The sequence below is a fragment of the Sphaerodactylus townsendi genome, linkage group LG07 (assembly GCF_021028975.2).
Source record: "Sphaerodactylus townsendi isolate TG3544 linkage group LG07, MPM_Stown_v2.3, whole genome shotgun sequence".
In the NCBI taxonomy this organism is placed as follows: domain Eukaryota; kingdom Metazoa; phylum Chordata; class Lepidosauria; order Squamata; family Sphaerodactylidae; genus Sphaerodactylus; species Sphaerodactylus townsendi.
In genome coordinates this window covers 69,763,983-69,790,996 of record NC_059431.1, presented here as the reverse complement: position 1 = coordinate 69,790,996, position 27,014 = coordinate 69,763,983, and the positions used below count along the sequence as shown (strand labels likewise).

Below are 27,014 nucleotides of genomic sequence, written 5' to 3'. Positions count from 1 at the left end.
GAGGGGCATCAGTAAAAACTTGAACCTCACAGGAAGGCATCCTGAAATGCACATTCTGTAGCATGTTATCCAACATGCCCCCCCCCACCCAAATTCCAAGGACTTAATAACAGACCAAGGAAATGGATAGTAATTTATGTTGAGAGTTAAAATGCCTGAGGAACCAATTTCTCAGGTGGTGGAAATGGAGATAGAGAATGGGAACACTGTCACTGTAGAAGCTATGAGGCCAAGCAGCTTCTGAATGATGAGAGCTTTCTGCTACCTCACAGAAAGGAACTTCTTCACCAAGGCCACTATGACTTGAGCCCTGAGCACAGGGAGAGACACTCTACCAGCCACTGAGTCTAAGGACGCCTAATAAACTCCAGGGACCGAGAGGGTGTCAAATGTAATTTCTTAGCATTAATTAGGGGCCAAGGTATCACAGGCCAAAGCGACTTTTGCGTACATCCCCAGGTGAGTCCCCACTATCATCTAAATTTTAAATATACTCTGACAACCTAAAGTGGCTAGATAGGCAACCACCATTGCAACATATTTTGTGAAGACAGGTGGAGCCATGGCCAGGCCAAAAGAGAGTACAGTGAACTGAAAAAAATCGATCCCCACATTTAAAAAACAAAGGAATTTCTGGTAATCTTGGCGTATGGACATGTGAAAATATGCGCCCTGCAAGTCCCTCTATGACAAACCAGAAATCCTAAGTCAGCAAGGGCAACATATCCAACAGGGACAACGTGATGAAACTTTTGCACCTTAAGATACTTATTTAAATTGTGCAAGTCTAAGATAGCACTTTGTCTCCAGATTTTTTAATCTATCAAAAAATACTGTGAACACAGACAATAGGGAGACTTCAGAGATTGCACCCTTACACCCTCAGTAATCTGTCCAGCTCCTCCAGTAACAAGGATGGTGGTTCCTGAAACAAATTCTGACTCATTAAAGGAAGTGATGGAAGACAATTCCAATCTGTAACCATTCTTTATTACTGAAAGAACCCAACCATTAGAAGTAATAGGGCTGAAACTGAGGGGCTAAACAAGCCAACCAACTAGCAAAAAACGGGCCATATATTTTGTCATATATTTTGTCATATATTTTACACTGTTTCCCTGCAGCAGGTTGAGGGACTGAAAATGCTGCTTGCCTTTTGAAGCAAAAAATTTCTATTACAAAATTTCTATTCTATTATAGGCTGTGAAAATGGCTGCCTAGAATAAGGTTGATATCGACCCTGGTAATAATAGGAAGCCAACCAATGGTAGAAAGACTACCCATGGAATACTTAGGTTTATAAGACTGCAAGGGCTGGGATGTAATGCCCGAGAACTTAGCAGAGGTGTTAGGAGTGCTTATGCTTGTGTAATACCGCCTGTTTGTTCATGAAATAGATTATGGCCATCAAAGCTTTAGCCAATGGTTGTATGTCACCAGAAATCAAATCCAATAAGGGTGATATTTTGTCCCATGAATAAACATGGTAACTACCCACAATTGCTTTAAAATTCATTATCTGCATAACCAATGAAGCCATAGCATTATAATTTTTTTTGCCCATGTTATCCAGCTTGTGTCCCTCCTTATCTTGAGGAGATGCAGTGGACCCCAACCATGATTTGGATGAGAGTGATTCAGACACCACAGAGTTGGAGGAGGAGGTTAAATAGAAACTTGCACCCCTACTTCCGCATCTCTATAGCAGTGGTTCTCAATCTCTCCCAATGCTGTGACGCTTTTAATACAGTTCCTCATGTTGTGGTGACCCCCAACCATAACATTTATCCATTTTACAGATGGAGAACACTGATGCAGAGAGTCTTAGGCGACCCTTGTGAAAGGGTTGTTTGACCCCCAAAGGGGTCGCAACCCCAGGTTGGAGAACCACTGCTATAAAGGTTTTTACTTTTTTTAGAGGAATCAGATAGAGAGACTAGTTTCTCCCAATTCTTCTTGGTCAGAACAATAAAGACCTGGGACATGGGCAGAGCCACCAGCAATTTTGCCAAGTCATAAAGCACATCCATCACAGGGTCATTACATGCAGCATCTTGAGTCTGAAATGACATTTTAATGCATTTGCCATCCTAGTAAGATGCTCTGAATAGAATAAATAGTCCTCAGAAGGGGACACACTGATTGGTTGTCCCAAGTCATCATCTGGGCAAGTTACAGAAGAGTGATCTGAATCAGAGTCACCAAGCACCCCAAAGGATCAAGTGGCAACAAAGGAGAAAAATCTTGGAGACCTGGAGTGACACCTTGAAGCATGACTCCTCCTGTCTTGGTCACTTGATGTTGAATGCTGACACCGAGCAGGTGACTCTTGCCCGTGACCAATGAAGGGTGATGGAGGTCTTGACGCCCATCTCTGGAACAACTGATGCCTCAATGTCAACCAGTCAGACTGGCGCTGATCAGGAGGAGAGGGTGATACCATCAAAGACCTCTCACGCCAAGGTGATCTAGCAGTGGAGTGACATGCAAGGATAGGTGGAGGGAAGTTCCACGGGCCATAAGGAACCTAGTAGTCCTGAGGACAGAACTCATCCCTCAAATGTAGAACGTGGACCGACTTTAAGAGCAATGAGACTTCAATTGCGATGTCGATTGACTCCAAGGAAGGAAAATCCTATCCAATATTGCTGAAAGTGCAGAGACGCAAGACTGCTGAGTTATCTACAAGGATGACAGCTGTATAACATCATCCTTGAACACCTCTTATTGGTAGCAATGCTCATACACTGCAGCATTGAGAAAAGATGCCCTCACAGTCAAAGTCTTAGAAGTCAAATGAGCACAGCTTTACATAACAAGGGAATGTGTCCTTCTCTGAGACACGGAAGATAATCAGCATGGACATTATTTTTTCCATCTTGCCTCCGCATTTTGAATATTTTTTAAACAAGGTACCCCTGTTCCATAAACATAGAAAAGGTCAACAAAGTACCACAAAAAGAAGCAAGCACACACAGAGAGCACTGACAGACATCCTCATCCCATGGCAGCAAAAACGGATGGGAGTGCTCCCTCCTGTCCTCACCTCTGGTTGGGCGGGAGCTTTTCCTGCCTGATGCAGCAGGGAAGGGAGGGAGCACTCAGAGAGTTTCTAGACCCTGACAAGTCTTACTGACCCTGACAAGTCTTCTACTGTGGCTGGCCCTGTGCATGCACAGACTCATGCAGGTCTGCACAGAAGGTCACGAATAGGAACATTTTGTTACAGGTTCTCACTTATACTAGTATAGACTCCATTTGTTGATATGTGATCTATCTGCTTGTTTTCTTTATAGCATATGGCAAATGATCATAGTAATGTTCAAAAATTCAATTATTTTGCTCAAATTTTCTTTTCCATAAAGGAAAGAAGGAAAGAAAGAGGTAAATATATTGTCTTCATTTCCTTTCCTTCCACTGTTCCTTAGTAGCATAGGGATTCATAAAGGGTAGGACTGCAGAAGGCTACAGTTAAAAGAGGTCCACAAGACCTATTAGCATTTATGCCTGTGGGTTCTAGTTTTTTGAAGCTCTAACCCTGGCACAAACTCTAAAAAAACATGTAACTTAGAGGTGAGGTGGGGTAGGGAAAGCTCTTGTATGTCTGAATACAGCCTAATTTTTTGTAACTCATTCTTTTCAACAGGAAAATTAAAGCAGACCTTACCGTAATTGAACTGACTGTTTGACTTTTCACAGTTGATTATATTAAATCGGTAAGCAATGGCTGCCCTCATTCCACTGACTTCAAAGTAAAACCACTGGTGATAATGGTTGCTGTTTATATCAGCATTCAGAATAAGATCATACTCATTTCTAAAGATAAGCAGGAAAAAAGTCTTAAAATTAAATGAACGCAAAATGTTGAAATAAAATAAAAGTGGTGGAAGTATCTTACTTTCTGATCTGAATAACTTTGCGCAAGTTCCCAGATTCAAATTTGGAATTAAACTTCAAAATATCTCCTTCATCTGGCACTGTATAGCTGAAAGACACCACAAGGAAAACAGTAGCATCGTTATAACTAACTCAGCAATAATCTTAGTAGCAGACTTTAAAACCTCTTGAGTACATACCATCAGCCTGGGACGAAAAACAATCTAGTTCTTCCTATTGGTTGTTAAAGGTTTCAGTTACACATACCAGTCTTATTACCTTTATTATCTTCGTCAATATTACCAGTCTTATTACCTTATTATCTTACATGATATTGCTCTAACGGACAACTGGCCAAGCAAATCAGCATCACACTGAAATAACGCTTTTATTACACCTCTCTTTCATGCTTTAATTACTCACAACAAAAAATTTGCAACTCATAACATCCTTTTATTCATTCTCAAATAGTAACATCTGGATTAGCCTCTCCAAAGAAACATATGATTTATAAAATATAAACTGCTGTAAAAATTCCTCTTCCTCAAATCCTTCCAAAAAATTAACAGAAAAAAGAATATGTCTCCAAAAGTCTCAATCTTGACCATCCCCATACTTTACATATTTTATTCAAATCAGAAATATTTGCATAAAGGCCCTCAGTGACCATTGACAGAAAGGTGTTTAATCTAGCAAGTATTCTATAATGGGACACGATTAGCTAGCAAAGACATAGATTAGAAATCGAGGGGTTTAAGCCAAGAGTGGCTGCAGAGCATACATGTATGCGTTTCCTCTCTCAACAACATACTTCTAAAATCTCAAGGATGTCAGCTAACTGACTCGGTTTTTATTTCCATATGCATTATCTGGGTTAAAGCCTCCAACTGCATCCCCATTTTACAATTACCTTTTCCAAGAAGACATTGACAAGTTTTTTTCTAACAAAGTTTAGCAGCCCCCCCATTATTAGACATAATCATCTTTCAGCATCAAATACATTTACCTGTACCTGCTGTTCATCAAGTGGTCTTCTGTTGCAGGCACATGTTAAGACTGCGCATGCACAGAGTCAGCGATGGAAAAAGTCTGAAGCTTCTCAACACGCTTAGATGTTCCTAACGCAACCGCCCCTCCCAATGGTGGTAACACATGCCTAATGATGGAATGCCCTCCCTTCAGTTCAATCTGAGCTGCCACCATTCCCATAGTGAGAACTCAAGGAAGGTATGAAGGAAGGGTATGTGTGTCTGCACAGAAAACAGCTCAATGAACAGCAGTTACAGTGCAACTCTGTTTTCATCATCGTGTCTTCTGTGCTGTCCCACACTGGAATATTCCCAAGTTACCCATATAAGAAGGCAGGTGGAATTCTCATTCACTCACTGAAACACAAACTTTATTGAAAAACAAAATGAAGAACAGCCTTCCCCACAGCAGCTTTTTGTTTGCAGATCCAGCACATAAAGCTTTACAAATGTCTCCTCTGATGACCAAGTCACTGTTGTCGACTTAAGTCATGCATGTCGTCTCAAGGACTATCCAGATGTCTCTGCAACATGGCAGACTACATTAAACTGTTGTTTCGACAACTTTACTGCCTCATCACAAAATTGAAGTCATCGCTGCTCTGAATGTTTCAGACAGCTCCTCCATAAACCTGGTAACCTTCCCCCACAGAGATATCAGATATCCTGACATAATAGCAGAGTAATTTGCCATCTTCATTTAACACAGCTGAGGTATACACCTTGCATCCCAATGAATCAATCTGCCTTTCCTCCTTGCCAATGGGGCAGAATCGAACTTATCCTTGCCTCTTGGTTGCAACTTCTCTGTTACCAGCAAATTAGGAGGCGGGTGAGTGGTTAAAAAAGGACAATTACCCTTTCTAATTTAATAAAAGTTCTCCAGCCTGTGGGCAATTGCAGGACAAGTTGCTGGTTTTAGCAGCAGTTCATTCAAACACTCCATAAAACCCTCTAACATAGGGAATGTTACCAACTTAGTCAATTCCAAATAAAGTTGCTTAAGAACATTATATTAGGTTTTGGACTGAGGTCAATAGCTCAATATCCACTGGCGTAATGCCTATTGGGCAAGGTGGGCAGCTGCCCAGGGCATCACCTTGTGGGGGGCATCAAAATGCTGGGTTCGTTTTTGGGTATTTTAGTGGTTTTCCATTTTTGGCCTGCAGGGGGCGCAGTTTTTACGCTAGCCCAGGGGTAGGGAACCTGCGGCTCCAGATGTTCAGGAACTACAATTCCCATCAGCCCCTGCCAGCATGGCCAATTATGCTGGCAGGGGCTGATGGGAATTGTAGTTCCTGAACATCTGGAGAGCCGCAGGTTCCCTACCCCTGGGCTAGCGGCACCAAAATTGTTTCCAATGGGAGCTAATAGGAGATGGGGGCTACAGTTTTGAGGGTCCATAACTTTGGCCCCCCCTGAACCAAACTGCACCAAACTTGTGGGGTATCATTAGGGCAGTCTCCTGATGAGACCCTGAAAGCTTTGAGACTGTGCCTTCAAAAATGTGCCCCCCACAGCCTGCAACCCCCATTGACAGCAATGCAGAAAACTCAATGCAGAACAAAGATTCTTGGGCAAATTTCTAGGATGTTCCTGCAGGGGGTGGATTTTTGGATGTATCGGCACCAAAATTTCAGGGTATCAGCGAGAGATGATGGCACCCCCCAAGTTTAGTGCAGTTTGGTTCAGGGGGGCCAAAGTTATGGACCCTCAAAACTATAGCCCCCATCTCCTATTAGCTCCCATTGGAAAAAATGGGGGATGGGGGACCCCCTTTGGGAGTCCATAACTTTGGACTCCTTGAACCAAACCTCACCAAACTTGGGGAGTAGCATAAGGACAGTCTCCTGATGATATGCTAAAATTTTGGTGCTGATATGTCTAAAACTGCACCCCCTGCAGGCACCAATGTCCTGGTGCAAAAAAATTTGGTCGTGGTGGAGTGGCCCCCCATGGGGGGGGGCATCCAACTCAGGTTTTGCCCCGGGCTACAGTTTGCCCAGGGCTGCCTCGTTACGCCCCTGTCGATATCTAGTTCTCTTGCCATTGGAACATTTGCTGTGCGTATAATCTTAAATTCTCTGATGGAAAGACCTCAGACACCTCCGCTACTTTTTCGTCAGGTGAAGTCTCTGCCATCACTTCTGAGGCCTCTTCAGACAAGATTACACTACTCTCCTCCACAGATGACTCAACTGCTCCAACAAACTCTCTCTCCAAATCAGAACTGAATACCGCTGTCTCCTTGTCATGACTGTTGGTTCAGAACCCGGAATAATAAATTAAATTCTCTCCAGTCCTTGATGAAAAACAAGGAATAGAAGTAATTGTAGTATGTCCATCACCAAAGTCGATGACCCTAGAGCTGATGGTCTTGAGTCAGTTGGAACCAGGACCATCCTTGGAACCGACTCTGTCTCCTCATTCACCACCTGAGCCTTCTCAAATACAGATCCCACTGGGGATAGTGAGTTCACTGATCAAGGGTGTAATGAAGTATGTGGAAGCAAAGCATCCCTCTCACTTCCCATAAGCCATCCCTTCATCTAGCAGGGCTGTGTCTCTTTTCTCTATTTTCACCTTCTCTTTCACTTTCTTACAGGGAGGCTCTGATGCACTCCACAGAACGGATGGTGAATCTGATCAGATCCAACCCCATTCTAAGATGGAATCCTTGGAATCTTTCCTAAATAGAAAATCAGTAATGGGGGGGGGGGGGCGCAGCCCTCCCCTAAATAGCTCACCACTATTTCTTTTTTCATTCAACGTCCACTCATAGGATAATGTTGGTTTTGCTCTACAGATGTGCTTACAGTTTACATGGACCATCATATCTGGAAACTGTCGTTCATAAACTGAGTATGAATCCCAGAACACTTTCCAAAATACTCTACATCATAAAGGGTTTCTAGTACAGGAATTCCTCATTAGACTAATGTGGAATTTCTTATTAAACCAATGCGAAAAAGATTCCCCAAAGCTAGCAAACACTCCTTATCCAATCAGAGAAAATATACTGGTTTATAATACAGGATGGATGTAGCAATGAATTTGTCTTGGACATTAATGAAATAGAAGAACTGACATGAAAATGCAAAACAATTCAAACTCATGTTAAGAGTGATACAGATTGTTCAGCTCTGTCTCTGTCTAGCATAATGACAAATTTTCAGGGCCTTCATAACAGTATAAATGGTCTGGCTATCACACCTTTACTTACCATCTCTTAAATCTTGCATTATGTACAAAAGAATTGAAAAGAGAATACCAGACTTTAAAGAAGAGTTAGAATGAGGACTCTTGCAATGGAACCTACCTGGGACTATCAAGGTCATATACAACTCTGTCTATAATGTCACTAGGATGAATCAGTCTTTCAATATCCTGGGCAATTTTTGTCCTATAAAAAACAGAGAGGGCTCTCATGTAATTTTTCCCAATTGTTGTCTAGAAAGGTATGGTGCCACCTATTAAATCTAAGCTATAAGAAAAAGAAAAATACTTTGAAGTGGGGCATATAATTCTGCTAAAAATTTACGCTGTCTATCAGTCTTCTACATGGAGAAGAATCAGCTTGTAAACCAAGCACCGAGGCTTAGAAATACAACTTGGGTTTCCTTTCACCAACTGGCTCAGGACGGCTTGCAGTAAAACAGAGTAAAAACAATAATACAACATAATGTAATCTCTTGCACCATGTATTCCCAATGGGAGAAAAAACATTTCTATCAAAATACCATTCCCAGCTCCAGATCTATCATTCATTCATGCAGAAGGGGCAGAAAGAATAGAGAGGAAAAAAGGACAAACAACAGGAAAGAGGAAAGGAAAAAGGGAATGCCGGGAGAGGGAGGTCAGATTGTTTCAAACCTGTTGCTGACTTCAGTTTTATTGGATGAACGTGTCTAGACTATAAAACATATAAATAGTTTAGAAGTACTAACCATAAAGATCACCATGTGGCTGGTGAAATTTATTTGTATGTTATTTGTCAGATTTACAGCCTGCCAGTACAGCTTCAAAGCTTTATATTTGAATATTCATGTTAAAAGGCCCTATTTAAACAAATTGAATAATGTGTAACCAGTAAAAAAAATTAGAGCATGCTGCTATGGAAAGGTCTTATTTACTCCATTAAATCTAGTTAGCTTATATTAGTCTTATGACAAGCTTTAAATTTAGAATTGCCAGACTATCTTGAATGTTTGCAATTGTTCAGGAAAAAAGTGGTGAGTTTGAGTCAGTTCTTCTAAAGTTAACTACAAGAACTGTACCAGATACAGAGAAGAAGAGTGACAAACCCCCACTCTGTGTCAGTACAAAGGACACCTGGGATGTGATCTTGCTACTCATGCAAGCACTTTCATTTTACTAATAATCTGAGGCACAGTCTACCTATATTATTCAGCTACTGTGAATGTCAATTTTTTTACAAACATGGAACCAGAGATTATATTACCAAGGCAGGTTTAAAAATTAACATATCACAGTATTTGCATGTGATGTGCAATCAGAGAATACCTAAGGTTCCAGCTATCTTTCCAAGAGTTCTGTCAACATCAGTTAGGATGTAGAATGGCTGGAGATTCCAGGCATTACAATGCCCTAAAATGTGGTAGTAACTTGCAATGTAAAAAATTTTTTATTTTATTTTAGGAAAGGACAGAGAGATTATGACAGAGATGAGGAAACTGAGACCTAATAGTTGAATGAAGTTGGCTAGATTTTTTGCTCCATTAAATTGGAATACAAAGCTCAGGAAACTGCATACACCCATTCACTACCAATTACTGCCCAAAAAGAGTTCAAGAGCCCCCGATGTTATGAAGGAGAAATATCCGGTATTTCTTTCACATACATCAGAGTTTGCATGTGCTTGTCAGCTGTTCTCTTCTTCCTTGTGGAAGAAAAGGAATAAAGGTTGAGATTACATATTATCTGTGAATTCTAAGACTTTTATTCTTTTGAGGATAATTCTATGAATCATACAGTACTTTTGAGAATTCAAAGCAATTTATATACATTTGGTAATAATATACAACATTTCTGTGATTAGAAGGATTGCAGAAGGAGGAATTAGGGGTCAGTGCTATCAATCACAGACCAGGAAAGGGATTTGGGCATCTTAGTTGATAGTTCCATGGGAATGTCAACTCAATGCATGGCAGCTGTGAAAAAGGCAAACTCTATGCTGGGGATAATTAGGAAAGGAGTTGATAATAAACCTGCAAATATTGTCATTCCATTATATAAAGCAGTGGTGCAACCACACTTGGAGTATTGTGTTCAGTTCTGGTGACCACCCCTCAAAAATGATATCGAAGAGATAGAAAAAGTGAAGAAGGGCAACGAGGATGATTGAGGGATTGGAGCACCTTCCTTATGAGGAGAGGCTGCAGCGTTTGGGACTCTAGTTTGGAGAGGAGACGTCTGAGGGGGAATATGATTGAAGTCTATAAAATTATGCATGGGGTAGAAAATGCTGACAGAGATAAAATTTTATCTCTTTCTCACAATACTAGAACCAGGGGACATACACTGAAAATGTTGTGTGTGTGTGGGGGGGAGAATTAGGACTAATAAAAGGAAACGTTTTTTCACACAACGTGTGATTGGTGTTTGGAATATGCTGCCACAGGAGGTGGTGCTGGCCACTAACCTGGATAGCTTTAAAAGGGGCTTGGACAGATTTATGGAGGAAAAGTCAATCTATGGCTACCAATCTTGATTCTTCTTGATCTGAGATTGCAAATGCCTTAGCAGACCAGGTGCTTGGGAGTAGCAGCAGCAGAAAGCCATTGCTTTCACCTCCTGCATGTAAGCTCCCAAAGGCACCTGGTGGGCCACTGCGAGTAGCAGAGTGCTGGACTAGATGGACTCTGGTCTGATCCAGTAGGCTTGTTCTTATGTTCTTAATTAAGAAATAATAGATTGTCCCAGGGCACACCAGGAATGAGGAGATATTTTCAATGGGGTGTCTCAGCTTAGTGAACTCTCAGTTCAACAGACTATCACCTATTTTCATCTTGCAGGTAACAAAGTTACTAATACCACTGACCATTTAATTTCTAAATTGGCATAATTATTTAAACGTAAAGTTCTCTCCCTTTTTCAGAGAAAAAAGGAATTTCAAGATGAAGATTATTCACCAATATTGGCTAATACCTAGGACCACAAACGTTTGACAGAATAGCCAATGTTTTTAAATTAGTCATCACCTTTTGACTAACAAAATGCAAAAAGATTTAGTTTTAACACAAAACAGCAATTGCAGAAACAAACTCACCTTTGAACACCATAAGGCCTTTCAAGAATGGGCTCTTTAAATGGTGGTGGCAAGTGTCCAAAATAGTCAGGATAAGCCACTTCTGAATACTCAGGAACAGATTTGGTATTTTTTACTATCTCAATATAAAGTTCTGGGTCATGGAGTTGTAACCGATCGGGCACATCAAGCACCTCTTGCTCTCCCAAAGAAACTGAGCAGGGTACTTCCTCCTCTTCCAGATCAGCTCCAGAACAGCACAGCTTTCCCAGCTGGACAGACTGGCCTTCAAACAAGACACTTCCACAGGATGAAACATGTTGTAAGGGTTTACTGCAGGTAACTTCCCTACAGCTAGTTTTAAACTCTTTTGGGGTCACTGCTCTTGAACTGTAAGACTGTTCATTTTTGGCAGTGTTCTGCAAAGTAATTCTGTCCAACCCTTTGACTATTTCATGGTTTAGGCATTGGCACAATGAATGCAATTTCATCTGATCATCTTGATGATGTAAACTATTGTCCATGTTGATATTTTTATTTCCTAAACCAAAAGAGATGGGCCTTTTATTATAGTCCTCCATTTGCAAAGGATGACTCTCCTTTACGGGAATTTCTATTACATGATTTGTGGGAGACAGTTCATCACCAGCTGTAGGAACAATAATAGGTCCTCCCAGTGATACATCAGTTGACAAAGGCTTTGGTTCCTTGGAAACTAAGTCACATTCCTTAATATTAAAAAGAAAATGAAAAAGGAGAATGGTTAAATATTTGATTTATGCATCGGATAAACAACCTGTAAATGATACAATCCTTCTTAGGGCTCTCCACTAGGTTTTGAGTGGGGAACTAGGCTTAAGGAATTACAAGAGAGAAGTGACTTTGAGGCACAGAAGGAATACAGGTTGGGTGAAGAAAGGAGGAATGGGAGTCAACAGCAGGTGAGCATTTTGAAAGAAACAGAAAAATGTGGAAGTATAAGAACGCAGAACATATTTTTATCATTTCATTTATACCTCACCTTTCTGCACAATGAAGACTTAAAGCAGCCTCCAGCATTCGCCTCTCCTCCATTTTATCCTCACAACCACCCTGTGAAGGAGGTTAAACTATAAATGTGTTACTGGCCCAAGTTCTTTCAATAAAAGGGGCAGATACAGAGGTGGGATCCAGCAGGTTCTCACAGGTTCCCGAGAGTAGGTTACTAATTATTTGTGTGTGACGAGAGGGGGTTACTAATTGGTAATTTTGCCACGTGATTTTTGCCTTAGTTACGCCCCTCCTCTCAGCAGTAGCATGCAGAACTTGAAGCAGTCTAGCAGGAGGTGCACCGGTGTGCGTGGCAGCTTGCACGTATTCGTTTCCCGCCCAAGGACTGGCGCAGCAGCTGCGTCCTTGCCACAGCCCAGGAATGCCTGGCCACGCCCCCGTCGTGCCCCGCCCAGCCCCACTGCCGCTACGCCACAGTTTGAATCCCACCACCATGGGAACCTGTTACTAAAATTTTTGGACCCACCACTGGGCAGATACCTAGCAAAAGCCTCACCTACTTTGTCTCTCTCATGAGCTCTAAAAATTCTTTTTAAAATAAGAACATAAGAACATAAGAACAAGCCAGCTGGATCAGACCAAAGTCCATCTAGTCCAGCTCTCTGCTACTCGCAGTGGCCCACCAGGTGCCTTGGGGAGCTCACATGTAGGATGTGAACGCAATGTCCTTCTGCGGCTGTTGCTCCCGATTACCTGGTCTGTTGAGCGCATTTGCAATCTCAGATCAAGGGAGGATCAAGATTGGTGTAGCCATAAATCGACTTCTCCTCCATAAATCTGTCCAAGCCCCTTTTAAAGCTATCCAGGTTAGTGGCCATCACCACCTCCTGTGGCAGCATATTCCAAACACCAATCACATGTTGCGTGAAGAAGTGTTTCCTTTTGTTAGTCCTAATTCTCCCCCCCCCACACACAACATTTTCAGTGTATGTCCCCTGGTTCTAGTATTGTGAGAAAGAGATAAAATTTTATCTCTGTCAGCATTTTCTACCCCATGCATAATTTTGTAGACTTCAATCATATCCCCCCTCAGCCGCCTCCTCTCCAAACTAAAGAGTCCCAAACGCTGCAGCCTCTCCTCATAGGGAAGGTGCTCCAGTCCCACAATCATCCTTGTTGCCCTTCTCTGCACTTTTTCTATCTCCTCAATATCCTTTTTGAGATGCGGCGACCAGAACTGGATATTAGTACCTCCAAGTCACGGTCGCGACCACTTAAGCTTTATATAAAGGGCATATAAGGACAATCGCGGGGTGGTTGCAGTTTATACTATTATCAATTCCTTTCTAATGATCCCCAGCACAGCATAGAGTTTGCCTTTTTCACAGCTGCCATGCATTGAGTTGACATTCCCATGGAACTATCAACTAAGACACCTAAATCCCTTTCCTGGTCTGTGACTGATAGCACTGACCCCTGTAGCGTGTATATGAAGTTTGGATTTTTTGCCCCTATGTGAATCACTTTACATTTTGCTACATTGAACTGCATTTGCCATTTCTGAGCCCCCTCACCCAATTTATCAAGGTCCACTTGGAGCTCTTCGCAATCTTCTGTGGTTCTCACCACCCTACATAATTTGGTATCAAAATACTAATATACATGCCTGAAAATCTTCCACAAGTTCTGGAAAAAAAATTTCATACATCTTCAGATCTTCTGTAGGTCGTCCCAATTCCTGCTTTGGTTTCAATTTGTTGATATCAGTCTCTATATCATCATTCTAAAAAAAGAAAAACCTTCATGTATTCAAATATCTTGGGAATTACATTTTAAGTTTACTAAGAATGCTTAACAATTCTTAATAGGTACATTCAGATGTCACAAACAGATTTGTTTGTGACAAAAACAAGCCTTCTGAATCCTCAGAGGTTGTCTGTTCTGTCTTGTGTGCAGAGCACTGACTGAAAACATTCCAATTTGATAAATTGCAGGTTTTTAAAAATACGTCCAATAGGGCAAAATTGTAGTTTGTAGTTAAGAAACTGCCAATAGGGCAGTTAGTAGTTAAGAAATTACTACAATTTAGAATTTGTCCAATTCAAACATCACAAACAACTATGGGCCTTATCAAAGTCTTAAATCTGCATCCCATACATGAGGAAAGAGTATGAGATATGTAAAAGCCAAAGGATTTCAGAGGGCCATTTGTGATGTCTAAATGCAGCAGTATCCTAAATGCCTCAAGATGAATCATAAGAAAGATTCTTAATGACTCGTGTTGGGCAACTGGCATATACAGATAGAAATCACCATACTGCTTAATACTAAAATGTGTCAAGTGTTGTGCTACACAATAAAATAAAAATCCCCAAATTAGATTTCACAACTACATTTATTAAACAGGCAGTCAAGAATATATATGAGAAAGGTTTGAAAAATATTTCATAGTGAGAGCAATATGCCTCTTATTTTAAGCTTTCCCAGTTTTTTATGGATCTTTTAGTAGATAATTTGGGATGTAGAAATCTGGCAGAGTATGAAAGGTCTTGTAAAGTATATTTAGTTAATGTGAAAATGTTTCACAGCTCCATCAATTCTAACAACAAATAATATGAAGCAGAGTGACAACAATCTGATTTTTTTGGAAAAAAATGTTATAAATATAAAATGTAAAAAAGAACACATTCAATTCTATGCAACTAAACAAAAACTCTAGAGTACAATTTAGATATTCATTCTTTAGGAAAGATTCATTAAGGTGGGTGAGATGAATAAAAGAACCATAAAAACTTACTGGGAGTATTCTCCAATTATGGCACTTGGACCTGGGGACAATTGTCATTTCACAATACTGCCTGTAGGTATTCCCCAACTGATGGGATGTACCAAGCACAGAGACTCAGAAGCAAGAATAGCCTGTTTCTCAGAATCAGATGGCTGCTACTGGGAAATGGGAATGAATGAATGACTTGCACTGCAATCCTATGCAGAATTAATCCAGTCTACATTTGTCCGGAATAATTCTGCACAGGATTGCATTGCTTACATAGGTGTTGGAGAAAAGTACGACTGCCTGTGCAAAAGCCATTATTTCACTCCAATCTATAGGTCATTCCACACATCTGAAGATTTCCAGATAGCCTCTTGTCAAATCAACAATAAACAAGAACAGAACTTGGTGGGAAAAGGGCGATGGTATAAGTCAACAAGTTAATGAAAACAATGTTGTCAAAGAGCAGTATATATAGACAGACCAAAATGTTCCTGGACACACTGAAACTAATCTACCCTTATCTTTTCTCAGATCATTTTAACAATTCAACTGCCTACCGGTTAGCATGTTGGTCAGTTGCTAAAAAAAGAAATAACCTATCACAGCCTAAGAGTTACAGATTGGCAGGGCATTACTTTTCCCATGCAACTTGAGCCAACAAAAAAGTTATCATTCCTTGAATTCCATTACTCAACCTTAAGAATATTGCTCTCACGTGTCTCCAGTTTATCATTTCAAAATCTCAGTATCTGTTTCGGTGTCATCATTGTCATCACTTTCATCTACTACGTCATCCACTGTGATATAAAATGTTCTATAAGTAGGGCAGATGGTATGTTTTCTATAACACATACATCCCAGAAAAGAAATGATGCATGTGAAACTTTTCACTCACCAACTGAAACCTAACACTACATATGAAGTAAAATCCCCATGAGACCATACACAGTGTACACATATTCTCCACCTCACAAAAGCATTTTTACAGTTATAGCAGAGCAGATGGACCTGCAGTAGTTCCACAACTACAACTATTGAAAATTATGCCTGCATATACAAAGATTAAAACAAGAAACCTTAATTTTCATTTTTGATCAGGTGTTGTATTTTGATCAGAATGTTGTATTCTGTATTCTGTTTGCAACGTGGAAGTTTCACAAGGAAGTTTCACAAGGAAGTTTCACAAGTTATAACACACGTAGTGTTTCCATGCTGCCTGTCCAGTCCAAGATAAACTTGGGATATGAGGACACTGGCAATGCAAAGGAAAAATGGTAGACACTTCACACTGTTCAAATTTACTTTTATTCAGAAGGAAATCAGGAAGTTTCCTGCTTTCAGAGCCTCACTGAAAAAGCATTTCAATGGAAAATGTAGGGAAGCACAGGAAGACGACTGAATTTTGTAGCAGTTTAAGGGCAGAACTGCAGTTATCTCAGCAAACATGTTTTGTGAAGCCTGCATTTGCTAACATGATAGGAATGCAAAGGCACAACTGGCAGCAGCGATGGAATTAAAAGCATGGGAAATGGGTGGACAACAGCAGAGAATGGAGAAAAAGATAACCTAACTACTAAGGCTGGCTTAAACAAGGGCCTACCTATAACTAGCAATGTTCTCAGGAGCACCTTTTCTTACACAGAAATTTATTTCCATGTCTGAAAAATCACATATCTAGTGATCTATTTATTAATAGAAGTGGCTTTAAAAATCAAGTATATATTAAGAAGCCATTCTTTAGAACCATTTCCAAATGTACGCACTTGTGCCTTGTCAGTTATAAACCTAAGGTGATGATGAAATGCCTGTGAAAATATTTTCACTCCAGATTCAAAAACCCACTTACTTTTTTGTAAACGAATCCAGAGTTCAATTTTTTTTATTATATAGCGAACTCATTTCAAGACTAACTTATTAGAGCTATCTAATGCATTAAAGAAAACTGAAGAAACATAGAGGAACTTTCTATTATTTATTGACCTCATCAAAATAAAAATTAAGGTTTCTTTGATTTCATCTTTTTACATACAGACATATTTCTCATTTTTCACAAAACTGCTACACTACAATATTTTTCAAGCTATTAAAATGTACTTATTAAGAAGAATCTATGTTGAACCGTATAACGGCTATAAGTTTCTATAGCTTTGTAATTTTCTGTACTATTGAGAATAGAAGAAACCATTATGTTTCAGAATTAAACATACCTTCAGGAGGCAAACTATACAGTTGAGCCACAGGTCCATTACCAGGGATGACAGGTAATTCAAAATGGAAAGTACTTTTAATGGTCGGCAGCGGAAGACGATTTTTTAGGATAACATTTTCTCATTATCAGACTGGAAGAGTTAACTAATGGATCAAGAGTTCTCGCTGCAAGGCATTCCTAATAACACAAATAAGTCACACTACAGTAAAAATGCTGTACCATATATTTTGCTCTTCATGAACTATGGCTGTATTATGGTAGCAGGCAGCAAATTGATTTTTTAAAAAAGATTTGCATGGTTTGATAGCAGAATGTTTCTTGCACTTCTTTCAGAGAAAACTACTTTCAAGTATTAATTATGTTTATGACTATTTCCCAAGTTAAGCCTTTTCTATGTACTATTTCTGTGTTCTACACTTTAAAGTACCCAATGATAACACCAATTCTGGTTATCTTCAATATTTTCTTCTAGAATGTCAGCCTGGACTTGTTCTGCTTATGTACCACAAAGCCAGGAGAAAAATCAGACTTCTGCTGTCAAACACTTTTCAGTGCAACTCTTTATTAGGCCGTTTCCGCACGGCCCATTTATGACGGCCTGGGGCAGGCAAAAGCTCTTGTGTCAGCCGTTTTCAAGATACGCTTTCGCCGCAGAACGCAGCAGCGCGACCTGACTCGATTCTTCCTCCTCTCAGGGCGGCGCTAAGCTTCGCTTCTAAACAACAACCTTTAAAGAAGGTTGTTGTTGGGGAGGATGCGTTCCTGCGGCGCTGGCAGTGACAAGGCGCTGCCGTTGAAGACGTTGTCTTCGCTCGCTTCTTTACTCATCGGTATTCAGCCGCTTCATGGGCTGTTTCAGAGTTCGCTCTATCGCTGCGTGCCTCCGACTCTCTGGGAGGCCTTGAGGACAGTGTATGGGCTGCTACACCGCAGGCTGCATTTGCAGGGAGGACATTTCCGTGAGTACGGAGACGGGCAGACTTAGCGCCTTACCGGCGCCAAGTCGAAGCCTTCTAAACAACAACCTTTAAAGGGTTGTTTTGGGAGAGGAAGCGCCTTTACCTGGCGGCGCTATGCTTAACAGTCGCCATTGAAGACGCTTAGTCTCTATCTCCCGCCTATCACATGGTGTCCCCGCCGCTTCTGCGGTGTAGCCAGTTCGCCATTCACTGTCCCTCCCGGCCTCCAGAGGGTCGGAGGGCAGCGTATGGCTGTGCCAGACGCCCGCAGGCTTAATGAAAGGAGGACAACGCGAGTGTATGGGAGGGAGCAGAGGCGTTCGCGACCGGTCAGCCTCGGCTCGACCTCGTGTTCTCGCTTATTCGCTCGCGATGCTTGATGCTGCGATCTGCTTCCATTTCACGCCGGGCCGCACTCTTTGGCTATGGAGGAAGCGAGGTCGCGGCGCAAACGGCCTTAGAGACAAACAGTAGCTATTTCAGTGGAAAACAGACTGTGGTTTCTAGAGCATAATCAAAACCCTATAATAAAGAGTCTGAATTAAAATGGCAAGAATACTATGAGACAGAATGATTAGGACACGTATATTAAAGTGCCTGTCAAAAGTAGCTAATCTGAATGAATATGTTTCCCCATGAAGGAAGATGACTTTAGTTATAATTCAGTTGGCACAGTTTGCAGGATTTTATTCAATACAAATTTCTGGAACATTTATAAAAGATATTTTTATACTCATCTTAAGAACATATAAAGTGTCAGTATTCAGAGTGATCCAAGTACTTACTTGTGATGTATTATACAGAATTTTCATCCCACTGACATCAAGAAATGCTTTTCTTCCCTGTTTGGTATTTGTAACATTTTTAATAGACTGTAAGATTCCTTTGCGGATCAACATATGTCTATGTCGGCTATCATGACGATGCCAGTCTACATAGATGGATTGGTGCTAATTTGGACATTAGCCTCTGTCTACTGCTCTAGCATTTGTTTCTTTGGGAAAAAGATTTTTAAAGTTATCGAAGTTTATTTAAAGTATCCAACCCAGTAAAAATCAAATAAGTGAATTTTTTTTGAAGAAAAACATGGATTGCAATCCTAGTGTAATCCAACTGTGTTCCTTGGGAAACACACTTCACAATACATATTTATCTTGTATTCCTCCGGCATTACCAGTTTAGCAAACGCCATGAAGGGGTGAAGAGTATGAGATGGATTCTTAAAGTTCTTCAAACTTGGACAGGAGAACTCAACATTTCACTGTCAAGCTGATCTTTTATTAGATGGGGAGCCACTGTAGTAACTCCTTATACTGATATAATCGTTACCACATTGGATTTTGACTGGGGAAGATACAAGTTGAAATTCCAACTTTGCCATGAAGCTTTCTGGATAAATTTAGGTCAATCATCACCTCTCTCAGCCTAACCTAACTCACAAGACTGTTATAAGGACTAAATGGTCAAGAGGAATAACCATGTAGGACACCCAGAGTTCCTTGGTGGAAGGACAAGCTAAAAACACAATAAATTCTAAGATTAGTCTGTGTATCACAGTCTTCTCGGTTCTATAAAATAAAAGGAGTTTAGTGGCACCTCAAAAGCAAATGAGATCTATTCAAGTATTAGCTTTTGTGAGTCATACATCACTTCTTCAGATTTATTTGACGTGCACGCTCACTTTACAGGCACTTTTATACTCAAAAGGGACGGGATATAATTTCAGGTAAAGAGTCTTTATAAAATGATTATAAACTCCATATGCAGCTGATGAAGTGAAGCCCCTGGATTCTATGAAAGCTACTTCGGCTAGCTTATGTCAAAGTAAGAGAAATTATATATATTATATATATTGTCTACCATTCCATCGAAGATTTAATTAGGGTCAGTGAAAATGGCTGGCAGAAGAGACAGAATACCACGTAGCTTCTTCCAGTAGCAGGAAAATAGTCCCTGGTAGTGTTTTGGAGTTGGGAGAGGGGCTAGAGGGGAAGAAGTGGTGCGGACAATTCAAAATTTACTTATATCTGTTAGTATTGCAGGTTAGGCTCAAAGCCCATTGTGCAAACAAATACAAAGGGTTCCAGAAAACTGTTGGAGGGTTAACAGTGCCCACCAAGAGGGGCAATCCCTCCTTCCTTTCCTCCCTGCCTAGCCTTACAATTTACCACAGCTAGAACTAAAAAACCTGTAGCCTCTAATGAAAAAAGCTTTATGATTCCCTCCAAAATTCACAGGCCCCTAACTTTACAATGGGCCTTCTTTTCAGATTCCCTCCTTCGGCCACATACAGAGACAGGGCTCTAACTTTGACAAAAATTTGAGCCATACTTCAGGCAGTAGGCTCTTGAGCGTTCTGGAAAATTTGGTCCCATGTTCTATAAGTGAGGAAGCAAAGTTCTTCAACGTTCACCAGAGGAATTTAGTCCTGGTAGGGAGAAGCAAAGTTCACCAGAGGAATCTAGTCCTGGTAGGGAGAAGAACACCATGAGTTGAAGAGGGAAGTATGGCTTCCTCCTGCATTTCCCCCCTAAGGATCTCTGCTGCCCTGGAGAAGCACACTGTTATGAGAGAAGAAGAGATGGCTCCTAGGCAGCAAGGCTTCTGGGAAGTGTAATCCTTGCCCCTCTGGGTGGGGTTGGAACCTGGGCCCTCCCAGATGGCCAAGGACTATACTTCCCAGCAGCCCTCACTTTTTCTAGTTCATCATTGGGAACATGCTGTCAGTTATATAATAAGACAATTGATTTTCATTGCTCATTTTTTCCTTTAACTTCCTTTCAAAAAATTTCAACACACAAAATGATATACTCCATTGCAACCTATAAAATATCATCTTTCAGTTTTATCACTGCATAGGTTTACAACATCCAGCAGACAGATTGTAACCTGAACTTCTAAATATAGTTTTGTTAAATTTTAAACCACACACTTACTTGATTTTAGCAAGGCAGCAAGAGAATCTAAAGCAACCCTGTGAATATAAAAAAGAAACAGATTTCTAAACTTAATACCTCTGGTCTATTAAGCACCCCATATGAACCAGAAGTCCCAGAAGTCTGTATAATTACAATTCAGTATTGCATGGCCACAATTACCAACGGTACTGCAAAACATTTTGTATCTGGATCTGTTGTGGTGGGTTTTCCGGGCTAAAGCGGCAGTGGGTCTATGGATCTTGTTCCTAGACGCTTCGCTCGCATCTGTGGTTGGTATCTTCAGGAGTGTACCATAGAGGGAGCCAGTGACACACTGGGTCCAGAGAGAAAGGAATGTCAGGGATACTCTATTGTCCATGTCCTAGGGTGGGGAACTAATCAGTAAGTGTTTGGAGTAGAACTATTATGCAAAAGATCTAGTTGAAGTAGTATTAGGCTATTGGGTGGAGCTTAATAATCGAATGTGTTATTCACCTTTCATGCCCTGCAGCAACAGTATTGGTGAACGCAAATCCCGTACAGGTTTGGGATTCCTTCACTTCAAATACTAGTTACTCCTATGCTTAAATAAATATTTCTAGTGGCATTTCAAAAGGGCTAATCAAAATACTGAGTATTTTACTTACTTCATAAGGCCAGTATTTTTCTTGCTGAAAGGACCGATGATCTTAAACAACAGCTCTACAATTCCATTCTTACCCAAGGATACAGCATTTACAGCTGAAAATGTTTTAAATATGATTTTAATTGAAATGCAAAAATATTAATGTAATACTTTATACTCAATGGAAAAGCAACTAAAGCACTGTGTAACTAAAGCACTATCTTACTAGCTTTTCCCAGTCCCATTAGAGATAAGTTGCAAGTTTGTTTCCTCAAATATTGTGCACAAATGTACAGAATGCTACATGGAACTGTTTGGAAGTATTATGCTACAGAATGCTTGTCATTTCTTTTGGATGTTAAGCACTAGTGATGGAAGCAATTTGCTGTGCTCAAGTCATAATTTGACCACCAATTATGAGTGGTATCTGTGAAGACCTGAATAAGCTTTCCTTTAACTATAGGAACATAAGAACATAAGAAAGAGCCTGCTGGATCAGACTGCAAATATTTTCTGCACGAGTGTTTGTACACTGCTACTTGCAGCTGTGGGGAGGGAAGGTAGATATCTGTGACCTATAGAGCATTGTACATTGAATGTGCTGTCCCATTACTGTCTGTTCTAATGTACCAATTTTATCATTTACCAGCTGCATGGATTCCCTCATGAAAGCAGGAGCAGCAACAGCAGTTCCAGGGGCAATATCACTTGCAAGGTAGTTAGCAATTGTCAGCCAAGACAAGGCAGCTACTACCAGGGCCTAGTTATTATAGCCCATTGTCCACCCACTCTTCCCTCCCTATAACTGCAAAAGCAACAGTCTAACTTAGTAAATGGTCTCTAGTAGGTAGGGAATTACTAACAGCAGACAGGAACAAAAGCATATATTTATACCTGCTCTTTGTGGCATAGCATATTTCTATTTAAATTGATTCCATTTATACAACACTTAGCCTATTTTGAAATTCCATAAACCCATGGTTGGCGATAATACATTAACCGCCTTATTGTCAGTTAGTCAGGTCATCAATAATAATAAGGATCTCCGATCACCTTTACAGAATTCTTAATGACAGCGTAATAACCTTGAGTAAAAGTTATAACTGGTTAAACAGTTCTGCCTCGACTTAATTGATTCTGTAATATCCGTATATTTCATGCCTAATAATCAATTAAATAAGACTTAATATTAAAGGGGCCTGCTGTACAACAACAGAGGCAGATGAGTTCTTGAAAACAAGAAACAGTCACATACCAGCACCATTTGGACAGACAAGGTCCCATACCGTGCTGGGGCCGTGATGGCATGCAAAATCCCATGTACTTGTTTTTGACATTAATATGCAGGTATTTTCATTCTGTATATTAGATATCAAAATAAATGGCACATCCTGAGGGAAAAGCCAAAGGATTCTTGCAGTTGTGGTTGTGAGTATGCGCAATTAACACTTGAAAGACAAGGCAGTATTAATCTTTGATTCTGTAAGTTTTGCTTCACTATGTTTAGTGTTATATTTAAAGCACCAATAATTCTGGCTTTTACTCCAATTTTTTTATCTGAAAATAAAAATCAATAAAAATTTTAGGCTTTTCAAATTATAGCAAATAAAAAATTTCACTCCATATATAATTTAGAGATTAAATTTTAAAATACCTACGCATGCTTATGTATTCACAGCACAGTCCATGAGAGAGAGAGAGAGAGAGAGAGAGAGAGAGCACTATGAAAGAGGCATGACCTGGCATAAATGTCACAAGTGGCGGCTCAAGTGGCACTATTGGCAGCATAAGGTCACAAACATAGGTGCTGAGGAGTAGTGCAGGAACAAAGGAAGGCACCAGCGCAGCCATGGTGGTGATGCAGCCCCAGTGCGAGACAAAGAGTCAGCACTGAAGGAGGTACGCCTGGGGCAGGGCTGATGTTGGCTGGCCAACCCCTGAGTCCCTTTCTTTCAGGCTGGGGAACACCCACTTCTAAGGCTAAAAGTTATGCTCCGCTAAAACCATATTTGGCCCAGTCATAGGGCTCCAGTATTTGCAAAGTGACTCCTCTTGGTGCAGCTCCACCCCCAAGGCACTGAAGCACTCAGAATGCTGCCTAGTCACCTGGCCAATGGTACACTCACAAGCCTCCGAGAGTAAAGCCCATCACTCCCGACAGACCATCTACCTCAGATCTATTTAAAAAAAACAGCTGCGAAGCTTCAAGCCCCATATAATGGGCATGCAACATGGAGGATGTTGTCTGTGTCAGTTCTTGGTAGCCATGGGGACTTAAAGATGAGGAGGGACCACTCAGGGTGGCAAAACCCCAAAACCCCACAGCCAAAACAACTTCCACAACAAGGCTAACAACTCTTGGCACAAACCCCACTTAAGTGAGCACACACTGTGGCTGAGCTCACCCACCAAGGCTCCATTTCAGGTACAACAACTTCACAACCTGGACCTGATGGGCAGTTGCATCATCACAGGTAAGAAGGACAAGGGACCCCGACACCACCTTCCTGGCTCCACCTCTCCCTTCCAAGGTCCCCAACCCCTAGCATTGGCAGTGGCACCCATGCCTCGTCAGGACCCAGGTAGCAATTCAACAGCTCTGGCCCCTACCAGTTCTAAAGCAGCCCCGGCCCCCACCTTAATGTGTTACAACGGGTCATAGGAAAGAGAAGGAAATGGGAAGGAAGTGTATCTGAAATCCATCCTTTGCAGCCACATGCTGTTACTGAAGGTGATAGCGCAAAAGGCTTGGGGTGAACAAGAGTGCTCCCATGGGCAGAGTGTGTTGTTGACCCACTGACAAGCTTCACTCACTGACAAGCTGTACTCTTTCCACTGCAGGGAACAGCACCCTCCATGAGAGAATGCCAAGGGGGATCCACTGACAGCTGTAGATGGTAGCTGCACCACCAGGCAGAATTTGGAGGGGCGGATGTTCCAATGGTGAGACCAGAGGGGGCTGGGCCTGCAGAGCTAAAGCAACAGACCCAGCCCCCAAAGGCAAAGGACTGGACTGGTTGGAGGTCCCAAATTATCAAGCATGCCCCCACCAGGGAGTTTCTGGCCTCCCTCTGGGACCATGAACACTGTAGTTCATAACAGAGAAGCATTTCTCCAACACAGACAACTCAAGCCTTTTAGCTTTCAAGCTTATTTCTTAGCCGAATGGAGTAACGTACTGCAATGGTCATGTGTGGACTCCGACAGAGTCACGCATCAACTAGACGGTTGTTTCAGAGATGTGAGTGCTCACAAACTGCCTCCCTAAGCAAGATGTGAGTGCTCTCACAGACTTGGCCTCCTGAGACTTGGGTAATTAGTCCCATGGGATAAAGAGCCTTTTGCAGACCACAACAGCCTCACATTGCTGGCTGCTCTGCTCTTGAACCTTGTGGTAAACCTTGGACTTTTATGGACTTCCTTTGGCTTTGAACCTTTGTGTTGAACCTGACTTTGTGGACTTTGCTGAACCTTGTGTTACACCTGACCTTATGGACTTTGCTGAACTGGTTTTGGGGGACTGAGCTTGTGTGTCCAGCTCACCTTTTGGGCCAACCTTTGCAAGGAGAGAATGAAGTAGCACCATTAAGTCTTCATTTGGTGGGAAATCTTTGCTGACATTCACAAGCAATTGCAGTAAGATTTGTGTTCCTCCTTTGCAGGCACTGTAAGAATACTTGCTCCTCCGGCTACCACCTAGAAATAACAAGCAACACCAATCCTAAATTATACAAACCTTGCTGGAATTCTAGGCCATTTCAACAGATTTTTTAAAAATTATCTGAGAATATAAAAATTCAGAAATATCCCAAGTCAACACTTCATTATTTGCAATTTAATATAAACTTACCCACTGCTACCAACTCAATCAGGATGTTTAAGATATTTAGTGTAGTTTGAAGATCTCTTGTGTTCTGAAATGAACAAGGTTTTCATATATTTTTAAAATAACTTCTTGCATACACATAAATTTGAAATACAAATTAAATTTGCTCAATTAAGATTTAATTTAAATAATGTAAATAATAATGTAAAATTCTCCACCTTCCAGAATCGAATAAAATACATAAAAGAACATCGTACATACTAAATATAATATTTCTTAATCTGTGACATAAGCAAGACTTCAAAGGGCTTTACTCTGGTTATACCATTTTCCACATTTTCTCCTTATATACCAATTGTAGTAAAATAAGTTTCTATTTATCTTAAACGTCTCAACTGCACACCACCAGGTTTTCTGTTATGATTTGAATATGATGATTGAAAATGTTTCCATTCCATTCAAGAGACAGTCTCACTCAATTACCAACATAAAAATCCAATGAAATAACTGACTTGTCAGACTGATTTCATAACCAACTGAGAAAAAAGCTTTGGTTATTGTAAGGAAGTCCCGTGATTCACTATAAAATAAAAATCAGTACCTCTAAAGTTGAGAGAATAACTTCAATGCCTGTTGAACCTTTGGCAGTCATCTCCTTCTTTATTTTTTCTGAAAATTAAAGATGTACATTTTTAGCGAGAGTGTGTGATGATTTGCACAGAAAATTAATTATAAATGTGTATGATATCAAAAGATCCAGAAAGACTATACTTGTGCTGAAGATACAAAAGTAAAGTCCATAATCTAGTTTCACTATTGGATCCTCATCCATACTTTACAAGTTTGTTTTAGTTCCATATTTCATTAAAGGCCAGCAGTGACATCAAGCTTCCATACTGGTAGAAATTCTCCCACCTGTGCCACTCTTGTTGTCCAGGCTAGCTCCCCTTTGCCAGTTACACAAGGGCTTGAAATTAATTTGGACTATCTCCCCAGACAATATTGAAAGCCAGTGGAGCTAGGGCAGGATTGAACATAACAAAATCATGTTAACTACTTCACTCTTGCTGGCTGAACTGATAAGTAAGCCCCTCCCATTACCTGACCAACAGATCATCAGTCAGAATTTCTCACAATATTATGAGAATGTTTCTCAGAGAAAAGGATCTGGTTGCCCTTACCTTCACACCTTCGAAAGAACTAAAACCCACATTAGCATTTCCTTCTAAAATATTCTTATGTCTGATCAATCCAATTTGGACTGAATGAAAACTCAGCTCAACAAGTAACTAAAACTGCATCTACTATACTACCTCTTTCCTTGTTTGAAATATTTCCTAGGACCTCAGACCTCCTTCTGAGTTTCTTTTGTTAATCTTGTAGCATATCAGTTAGCAAACCTTGTTCCCTTCTCACTTGCCAGGTCTTGAGAGAAAAACAATTGTTTGTTCTTAATGCAAATGTACTGAAATCAAAAAATCTGCTACTGAATCAAGTTCCTATACACTCCTGATGGTTTTATCCCACGCATAACTATGA

At 40.7% G+C, this 27,014-nt stretch overlaps 1 pseudogene; it reads right to left on the bottom strand.

Moving 5' to 3' along the window:
* Positions 1-26,127, bottom strand: part of LOC125436995 — a 40,660-nt pseudogene extending 14,533 nt beyond the window's left edge.
* Positions 26,128-27,014: the final 887 nt, after the last annotated feature.